The following is an 11,258-nucleotide window of genomic DNA, read 5'->3' as shown; positions in this document are numbered from 1 at the left end:
AATTATTCAATTAATTCAGCTGAAACAGCTTAGGTAATTGAAGCCAAGGAGAGTTACTCAACTTACCCAAAATGGCTTTCTTAATTGCCCCAAATAGCTCTACCTAGCATTCAAGGTCCTCCACACTGTCAAATGAAACAGTATCTCCTACTACCTTCCCGTTTGAATTCTTTATCCAGTCAGATTTCTTTTCTCTATTAACCAGTCAATAAACATTTATTAAACACCTACTCATGGTGGTAAAGAATTGGAAACTGAAGGGTCGTCCATAAGTTGGGGAATGGCTGAACAAGTTGTGGTATATGATTGTAATGGAATACTATTTTCTCATAAGAAATGACAAACAAGATGATAAAAAAAAAACCTGGGAAGACTCATTTGAAGTGATGCAAAGTGAAGTGAACAGATCCAGGAAAACATTCTACACAATATCATCAATAAAGTATGATGATCGACTATGAATGACTTTACAATTATCAGCAATGCAAGAATCCAAGACAACTCCAAGAGACTCATAATGAAAAAGGCTATCCACCTCCATAGAAGGAACTGATGGAGTCTGAACACAAATTGAAGCCTACCATTCTTCCCTTTATTTCTTCCATGAATTTTTTTCTCTAGTATAAAGCAGTATGTTCCTTCTTTCAAAGCATGCTGAACATAGAAATACATATTGTAAGATAATATATGTATAGACTATATCATGTTACTTGCTTTCTAGGGGAAGAGGAAGAAAGAGAACATCAATTGCAAAATGTCAAAAAATAATTAAAAATTGTATCTACATGTATCTACATGAAAAATTAAATGAAAGCACCACTACATGCCATGTACTGTGCTAAACATTAGAGATACAAAAGGAGGCAAAGGCAATCTCTATCCTCAAGGAACTCACAATCTATGATCATTCCCACTTTATTCACACTGTTCCTCTGACCTGTAATACCTTTCCCATCATTCCTCTCTACATTCTACCCATATACTGGGATCCATTTCGAGTTCCATTTCTTCATTAAAGACTTTTCAGACCACTGTAGCCCTCACTGAGCTCTTCATTATCTGAATGCCTGTTGTACTTACTTGTGGCACAGTAGTAATTAATTATATACTGTCATATTGCTATTTAACTACTATATGTGAATATTTCTTTTCTCTTTCCTTGAATTTCAGAACTTGAGAGCAAGAAACATATTATATATGTGTGTGTTCCAAAAGTCAGTGTGATTTTAATCTCTTAAAGCTTAAAACCACACTGACTTGTGGAATATTCTATATTTTCTTATAAACTCCAAAGCCTCAATAAATACTTGAAGGGAGAGGATGAGGATCCTTCATTCTTGATTTATGAATTTTTTTAAAATGTGATATAAAAATGTGTCAGTTTAATAGAATATACCAAACTAGAGGAACCAGTTTTGTGAGCATTTAATTTTATTCCTTCAGGTTTTGGAAGCAGAGTACATGCTATTGCCTCTCCTTTAATGAATCCTCCACAAGGCTGCCAGAATGATTTTCCTAGTGTACAGGTCTGATTATAACATTCCATACTGGCTCTTTACTGCCTCTAGGATCAAATATAAAGCCCTTTTTGACACTTAGAGCCCTTAACAACCTGTGCCTAATCTACCAAGCCTAATTTAATTACACATGACTCCCCTTCACACACTTATACTTACACACACACACACTCACACACACATACACATACACACACTGTAGTTCACCCAAACTGGCCATCTTCCTATTCCTCACACACACACACACACACACACACACACACACACACACACACACACACACTATAGTTCACCCAAATTGGCCATCTTCCTATTCCTCACACACACACACACAGTATCCTTTTATCTCATCTCCAAGCTTTTGTACTGGCTTAGTGCCTGGAATGCTCTTTCTCCTCATCTCTATTTCTTAGATTCCTTAGTTTCATTCAAGGCTCAGTTCAAGTGCTGCCCTCTAAATGAAACCTTTTCCAATCCCTCCGAGGGGCTTATGGCTTTCCCCTAATTATCATTATCTATTTTATACATATATTTATATGTACAAGTCTGTGATCCAGGTGCTGAATCTATAGAAAGAAAGAAGAGTACCCTAGAAAATCACAAGTCATAGTAACAAGAATATAGTTATGATGGAATGAAGTTTAAAAGACAGAGTTATTTTTGAGAGATGGTAGCAGAGAGAGGGTCATAAAGTGATATTGAGAAGGAAGGAATAAAACTAACTATTCCTGCCCAATGGAGGAGGAGGGCAGGGTTGCAAAGAGCAGTTAGCTTTGGAGGGTGCCAGGAGATATTGTCTTCAAGAGCACCAGAACATTCAGAGCAGAAAATATATCTGGGATAAAGGGAGCTTAACAATGTTTTTGAAAGGCACCATAGAAAGGCAGGCAAACCAATCTATCTAATGGAGTAAAGTTTCCTAAGGGAGAGAGAGGAAGCAAGTCAGTGCTAGGCAACCAATCACTAATCCCACTATGACTACCATCTCCCTTTGGATAGTCATTAGGGCACCACAGGACCCTGAACTCAAGAGCCTAAGAAACAGCAGTGATCCAAGCCATCAGACCAGCTATGAGATCAACTCCTATACACATCATGATGGAGGTCCATTTCCAGCAACAACTGTTGACCTACTGACATTAATAGGCATAGAATTACCAGAGCAACAGGCCACCATTTCTGTTTCTAATACAACCACCAATGCCTTTAGATAAATGGTCAATGGTCCCAATTGAGAGCCAATCAACTGCTCCACAAAGGGCAGACAAGTTAGCTTAGCTGAAGACAATACTAAAATATTCTCATTGGTTCCAGTTATAGATAAAGTAAAATCAGAAAAATCTCATACCAAAGAAACTAACAATGAGCAAAATTAAGTGATCTGATCCAAGGATCACTAATGAAGAACTGAAGATAACTTGAAGTCCAGTTAATCCAGGGCAACCTGACTCTTTGAAATATTTTTTATATTTATCCTTGAAAGATGGTGCTGATGTCTCAATGAAAATCTGATAATTCACAAACCAAATAATTGGTCCTTAAATATCCATTATTCACTAGATACTATATGATTAGACACATGATTGGTTGTAAGTTTATAAAAGACTTACTGGCTACTTTTCCTAAAGGATATTCACTAGTCACAAAAGAGTAGAGCATGGAGATGATAAAGAATGTCAGTGAAAGGATAAAGCATGATGCCTGCCAATCTTACATCTTGGAAGAAGCAGTTTCCGAATATAAAATAATATGCTCTTTTAATATGATTATGTTTAAGCAGTGCTTAAAAAGATAGTAGGGCCAAAGAAAAGAAATTTCCTGTAGGTGCAAGATCAAGGTAATGCTACTTATTATATATTCATTCTTGATAAAACTGTATCAGGATGTTGATGGCTAACCAGCCAATCACTCCCTTGAAATTAAACTTTATCTGAGCATTCTTATTACAAAATCATAACAAAATTAGGGCAATCAAAATGGTTTCTGCCCTTCTAATTCAAATGTTATATTTCTGAAATTATACACACACACATAAAATATCCTGATTCTAAAGATGCATTATTAGCCATTTAGTAATCAAAAGCGAACATGGTAGCTACTCCATCAAGATTCTCCTACTAACCAGTGATATAATCCTAGGCAAGTCCCTTTAGCTCTCTAGAGTTTAGGAATCTTGCCTAAATGATCTCTTAGCCCAAGTCAGATCTTATCATTCTATGTTTCATCTCTGGCTATGTAAAGTAGGTATCTGCTCACAAAGCATAAAGGAAGATTTACCTCTGTTTTTCCTTCCTTTTCTACATTATGCATTTCCAAATTTGGCTCCATTTAGATGCCACTCATTGGTTTGTGATTCTATTTCCTCTCACTCAGCATTAAGGCTCAGTTGTTGTCACCCCTTATATGGGTCATCTACTCCAACACTCTCATTTTGCAGACATGAAACTGATGCCTAAAGAGGTTATATGACGTACATAAGGTCACACAGAATTGAATCAAATTTTTCTGATTCCAACATGACTGCACAATATTACTGTGATGGCTACAAAGGTAGAGCTGCCATCCTTCTGTAAGAACTACAAATGGGCAATGAACTATGTAAAAAAATTGAAGTATAAAAGGAGGAAATGAGCTGAATAGTATTGGAGAAATTGCATGGTGCTGTTATTTTGTTTCAATCACTCACTTTAACTGTCACCAGTTATCTCCCATATAGATGAGAATAATCAAATACCATGATCTGAAATCAAAGAATCAAATTGCAAGTAACCCAAAAAGCAATGGAAAGAGGCATGACAGGGCTGGGTAGCCTGTAGCATATTGCCAGTGATGATATAGGCAAGTAGTATCAAATACCCCAAGGAAGACAAAGATGAACAGTCATGTAAGACAATGAAAAACAACTGATGGTTGTATTGCAATGGTATCTCTAAGATATGAAAATAAACAAAAGGAAGGCTATATAGCATGCTTGGTGTATCCTCCAAGAAGTAGAGAACTAAATTTGTATAAACCTAACAGTGAAAAGGTATCACAATGAGTGCCTGTGCTATTGAAATAAGTCCACATTTGCAGGCAACCTCAATTTCCAGTCTGAATTTTGAAACAAAACTGGTTTGTGAATTATTTGAAACAATGTTCTAAATGGTGCTTATGTTCTCAAATAAGTTCACAAAATTCCATGCAGCAAAACTAAACAAACAGCCATATCTACTAGGCATGTGGATAAGTTAGGTGTTTGTCAAATAGACCTAATCTCCACTATTTGATTTTGTTTTTTTAATGGCTTGGTATTTGGCATACATGATCTCAGCAGTAAGAATATAAGTTTCTTGGGTTCAATAAATCTTGATTAAGTGACTACTACATAGAGAAAGAGTTTCCACACATGTCTTTCTTCCTGGAACAGATCTGACACTGGGTTCTCATAATCTATGCCAAGAGATCACAAGCTTTGGCAACTTTTACCGAGTTGGAAAATTTTCAGATACAGTCTTGATGACAGGTTTTGTTTATCATCCAGTTCCAACTCAGTGTAGCACAAATTTTAGCAACAGCAGCTTGACCACTTGGCAAAAAATATTGTTGGCAACTATAACCCTTGAAAAGATAAAAGGATAAATTTGTCCCCAGTTCTGTGAAACCCCCTTCCAATGGAACGGTTGAAGTGTGATAGTTCTTCCTAAAAATTAAACAATTTTAGGACCACCAACATGCATTCACTTTTTCTCTTTATAACAAATGTGCATTGTCAAATGAAACAAATTTACTTGATAAGTATAGTCAAAGACATGTATTTCTCATTCTGCATCCTAAATCCATTATCTCTTTGTCATAGATAGAATGTTTACCATTGGTTCTCGGCAATCATGAATAGTCATTGAAGTGGTCATGGTTCTTACAGATTTCAAAGTTGTTTATTTAACAATATGGTTACTATTGTACAAATTGTTGTTGAGGTTCAACTCCTGTCATCAATTTATAAAAATCTTCAAATTTATTCATTTTTATAACATTATTATTATAGCATAAATTGTTATTTTGTTTCTTATAGCTTTGCTCTACATTGGTTTATATCAAATTGATTGTCCACATTAATTATAGAACACTAGTACTCTATAATATTAATATAATACAATTTATTCATATTTGTTCCAAATTTATTCATTTAAATTTTAGTGCTTTGAACATGAGATCTTAGACTAATGAATAACAATGTGAAACATTATTGAATGAATAACACTTATGTTAATATTCTCACTAATAATTATATAAAAAAGATATAAAGATATCACAGCAAAATATAATAATGGTTCACAGATCTCCTTGGACAGTCAAATAATGCAGTCTAGATGGTTTCACTATGTACCCAAAGACATGAATCATAGTTCTATAGCATTCAGGAAGATTTATCAGGGAGATTTCTCAATCAACTTGATGAATTTAAAGGATATTGACCTTTTGGGGATAACTTTTATAAATATACCTCCCTAAAGACATCCACTTTGGCAAATTGTTAAGAGAACTAAGACAATTCCTGGTTAGGCCTCAGAGAAGAAGCAACCCCAAAGTGAATTGATCAATTTGGAGTTACCTTTTGGCCCTTCCTAGCAAATGTGTTTCAATAAATGAGACTATATCCTAGTCAATTTGTTTGGTTAGGATCATTTAGAGAATTGACTTGAAGTCACAACATCCCACTGTTGGACTATAAAAGAGAGACATCTGTCAGATGAGATATCTTTCTTTTTTTCTTGTTAATAGAAAACCATTTTCCTATTAAGAGAACAGACTAGAGTATAAAGAAATGAATTATTATTGACTGCTTTGGAATGTATATGTGCTCACTCATCACTTTCTGCCCAATGGGATAGAAAGAAGAGTTCCTGATAATGAGCTTTCTCAGTCCAAGTCATGGCAGCAGTTGGGGTGATAATAGAGTATCAAAAGTTCCTACAGAAACACCAGCAAATCAGTACTTGCTCACAAAACCTGAGAAGACAAATAATGAACAAAGTTCTTGAAACCCATTACTTTCTTCTCTCTGAAACTGATTACCTTCATACTCCCCCTTTCCACTTGCTGCATTGGAGGGAGTGCTAGAATAGGAATTGAGACCTGAGTGAAATTCCTTCATCTGTCATTTGTGATCTATGTTTCCTTGGGTAAACTATTTATTCTCATTAATCCTCATTATTTTTCAAATCAGTTGTTTGGACTAGGAGATCCCAGAGGTATTTGCCATATTTAACTCTTTGATATTAATACAAAACTATGATGGCTAGAGACTTTTAAAAGCTTTATCACCTATCCTCCCTGGGAATATCCATGGTAATCTCCATTTGAAGAAGAAATGGCTCTTGTGGGGAGAGGAAGCATGCATGTCCAGGAGAGGTTATAAACATGGCAATTTATTTTAGTTAATCCCGATGTCTGATGGAGAACCCATGCAATTTAGAATTACAAATATATTATTTTCTTTAAGATCAGTTCCAATCACCCAACAACTCTCTCAAGTTCTAGTATAAAGACCTTCAATGAAGTAACAGTCAAGAACTTTAAGAAGTTCTCTATAAGACTTTTACAAACTAAGACTGAAGATTTCACACCCAACTACAATATATTCAAAAGTGTTTAATGCAATAGAAAGGAGAGCATATGTGAGGGAGGATGAGGGAGTCAAAGAAAATCTTTCAAAAACTTATTTTCATAATATCAACAGAATCTCAAATTTTGGGAAAGAACATAAAGAAGCAGTACTCTCCTTCCTTTTGCCATAGAGGTGGGAATCAGCCTCATCACAGTACTTGGCATATAGTAAGGACCTAAAAATTAATTGTTGCTTTGACTGTAATTTACCCTTTTCCTGATGGACACACAGGACTCTCAGTCTCCCACTTCTCTTATTTCTCTCCCTCTTCTCTCTTCCCTACAACACATAGGAATGGAAGTAGCTTATCAAAGAACAGAAATCTAGTATTGGCATCAGAGTTCATGCATTCCAATCCTGACTGTGATACTTTAATTTCTTACATGATTTGAGGAACCTCTTTAACTTCTGGTCTTCAGTTTGCTCATCTAAATATCAAAGTGGGTTGAAATATATTCCATGCTCCCTTCCAGATTTCAGTCTATAAGTGGCCAAGGAATTTGGGAGCGCTAAGTGTATGTAATTGAGGATAGTAGCATGCTTTGTCAATGATATAAATGTTTCACAAATATACTCAAACATAAACAGCATATTGAAAATGATGCATGATAATGGGGAAGCATGATTGTATTGTGATACATATTCTTCAGAGATAGAATAGCGGTAGGTCATTTTTACAAATATAACATTTATGACCAATATCATAAGAGGTGATACTGTGAGCTTTTCCATTATTGAAAATGATGATGTAACGCTGTGTTTTATGGAAGGACAGCTATACTTGTAGGAAATGTCATATACAGATCAGGTTTTCAAGGAACTAAATGTTTGAGAGGGAACTTTGCATATATGTGTGGGCAAATGTCTCAGGCTAGTCATGTAAGGAACAATAAAAGATGAGAACTGATGGTTGAACAGACAGGGAATTAAATTGGCAGAAGTGGATATAATCAGTGGAGCTCTAAATGGGGGAAGAGTCCTGGAAATCTTCTCATGACACAAATTTAGAGGCACTTATGGCATTTCCATTACTCTAGTAGCAATTGTACTTTGTAGCTGGTTAGCAACAAAGATTAGTGAAAGTAGGAAGCTACCAGATGGTATGCTTGTTCTCTCTTCATCCCCACCTCTAAAACATCTGAGGTGAATCCCTGGTCTTTCTCTACTAGTCCCTCTCCTACAGGCAACTTTTCATAAAAATAAAAAATGAAGAACCCTTCTCCAAAAAAAAATAAAAATAAAAACAACCTCCTCATGTCCTAGCATCTCTCCTTATTGGTCCCTCCATTTTTTAAATCGTTTAAAGTTGACCTGAAGATATATACTGCTTGCTCTAAGTGTCAACATTTATGATTATGGTCCTGGAAGTGTGTGCATATTTTTGTGCCAGTTTTTTTTTAAGTTGGTCTCCCTTTTTCAAAAAGCATAAAGTAAAAGAATTCCTCCTTACATAATAAGTATAACATTTAAAAAATAAATGATTGTGTCTTAAAGGTCATCTAGTGCAACCTCCTTCAATTTATAGTTGAGGAAACTGAAATCCAGGAAAATATAAGTGACTTGCCCAAGATCAAAGTTAATCACTACAGAGCTAGGATTAACTAACAATGATGAAAGAGAAAAAAAATACTAATTTGTTTAAGAATAATTTTGGCAATATCTCTCTTTAAAACTTAGTCCTAAAATTTGGAGGTAATTTCATTATTTATTTTTCTGAAAGAAAAAGATTTAACTTAGTGTCTATCTGCATTCCTACAGAATCCTCACTGCCATACAATTGTCTAGAAAACCCTAGCTCCATCACAGATCTCTTTATATTTCCCTGGATTGAATATAGAACTATAGAAGAATAACTCAGACAAAAGATGCTTCAGGTAAAGCAAAGTAGTCAATAGATTAGGCAGTGATGAGTTATGGGTACTTGATCACTAATAGAACCTGGGGAAGAAGATCTATAGGTAAATAGTTTGGATGGAGTGATCAAAACAGGAAACTATCGCAATCCCAAGACCATAGAAAAGCAAGCAAACTGAGGATTTTTAGCTAGTGATGGATCTTCTTATTAGGACCAAGGACTTGAGGAGAAATAGTACAAAGGGGATTAAATATTAAGTAGAATATATACTCTCACAAAGAATATTTTAAAGTCTCCTTATGTAGAATGAAAATAACAGGTTTTGATAAATTATCTATTGGTGTATTTCTAAGTTCATTTTTAGGAAATTTACAAACGGATTTTTGTGCTCCCAGTAGCCTATCATGCTATTATTGAGGAAATAGATTACAATATATTTTTAGTTTTTATAGTCCAGTTTGAATCAAATTATGAGCTCCAAATTAAATGAGTGCTTCAAAAATATCACATCAGAGTATTTTCTAAACTTTCCATTTCTTATTGTTTGCTACTTGTTATCCTGTTGTTTGGTACTTTTTGCAGAGAAAGTTATTGCTTATTATTTGGGCAAGAAAAGGGTGAAGTGACTTGCCCAAGGTCACATAGCTAGGAATTTAGATGTACTCTTAATCAAATCATAGCCCTTTATAGTAGGATGGAGGGAGGGGGAGAAGGGGAGAAGAAATGGAAAAGAAGGAAAAGGAGGAGAAGGGAATAGTAAGGTAGAGGACAGAGCTGATAAAGGGGGCTAAGGAGAAAATTTTCTCTCTCGTCTCTGGAATTCTGCCAAGGAACTTCCATGCTGGGGATGCTGCTGAAAAAACCATGCGGGTAGTGAGAATAGGTCCTTTTCTCTATTTTTCTATTTCTCTTCTGTTAGCTATCCAAGTAATTCTAATAAACTTCATTAAAATCTAAGGACCAGAATCCTAACTTAATTAATACAATAGAAACATCAAAAAGCCTTCTTCTTTAAGAAACTTCCATCCTCCCAGAAACTTCCTTATTTCTGGGCATTTCAGACTCTTAAAGTAATTATTATTCTCCTTCAGGACAAAACTTACATCTGATATAATTGCCTACCACATGCATACTGATCCTTCATTCTTAGATGCTGAAACAAATACTGTTGACCCAAGTAGATCAAATCTTTTTGGGGGGGTTATTGAGCTAACCATCTTGTGTATAATGAATTCTTTTGTATGAGATTCTTGAACTTTAAGAACCACAAGGAGCTACTGCCTAAGCAATGTTCTAATCATAAGATTCAGAAATGAACGTTATTCTAATGGTTCTCAAAAATATTACACTTTCTATTGGTGTAGATCATATCCTTCTCTACCTTTCCATGTGCTCAATTTTTACCCATGAGCTTTAATAGTTCCACAGAAAGAATCCAGCTAGGTAGAGACTCCTCTAAATTATTTTTACAGCAATCTGAGAGGTCATTATTGACCACTCTTGCCACATGACTGACCCTCCTCATTTCTGATCTTGTATTTCCTCAACCATAAAAGTGTTGCCAGGCAACTATTGAAAACTTTAAGTTTCAGAGCTTGTGTAAATCTGCATTGACAAAAGAAGCTTCCAGGGTGGTTGGCCTTATACCAAACAGAATCATGGGTCCACTTCCAAAATTCTTTTCACCATGTATCAACATTGGAAATATTTTATAGTCTATTTGTGCTCATCATGCATCTATCTCTTATCCTTTGAGTTGCCACAACTTTGATTCAGAGGAGGCTATGGTATTCCAAGAGTTTTACCATCTGTAATTACTAGGAAAATGTTAAGTTAAAAACATTTTTTTGGGGGGGGAAACAAGTCTGGATCATGAAAAAATCCAGCTCAACCCACTCATTTCCTCCTATTCAAGTCTGAGTCAAACCCATGTCCATCTGCAAAGCCTGACCCAGATCTCTCTCCTGCAGGACTAACCTTCTAGGTATAAAGTGGTACCCTCATTTGACAGAAGATGAAAATGAGACACAGAGAGTTGAAGTGATGTGCTCAAAGCCCCATAGATAGTTGCTAGCAATGCCAGTATTCAAACTTAGATCTTCTGGCTTCAAAATCAATATTCTTTTTACAATCTCCAACTATCTACCATCATTTCAATTTGACAACTATTTCAGAAACTCTATTAATCAAAACAAGAGCCAGTGGGTCATTTCAGTTATTATTCCAGTATAAGGTA

The sequence above is a fragment of the Monodelphis domestica genome, chromosome 6 (assembly GCF_027887165.1).
Source record: "Monodelphis domestica isolate mMonDom1 chromosome 6, mMonDom1.pri, whole genome shotgun sequence".
NCBI classification, from domain to species: Eukaryota; Metazoa; Chordata; class Mammalia; order Didelphimorphia; family Didelphidae; genus Monodelphis; species Monodelphis domestica.
Note: the sequence above shows the minus strand (reverse complement) of the source record.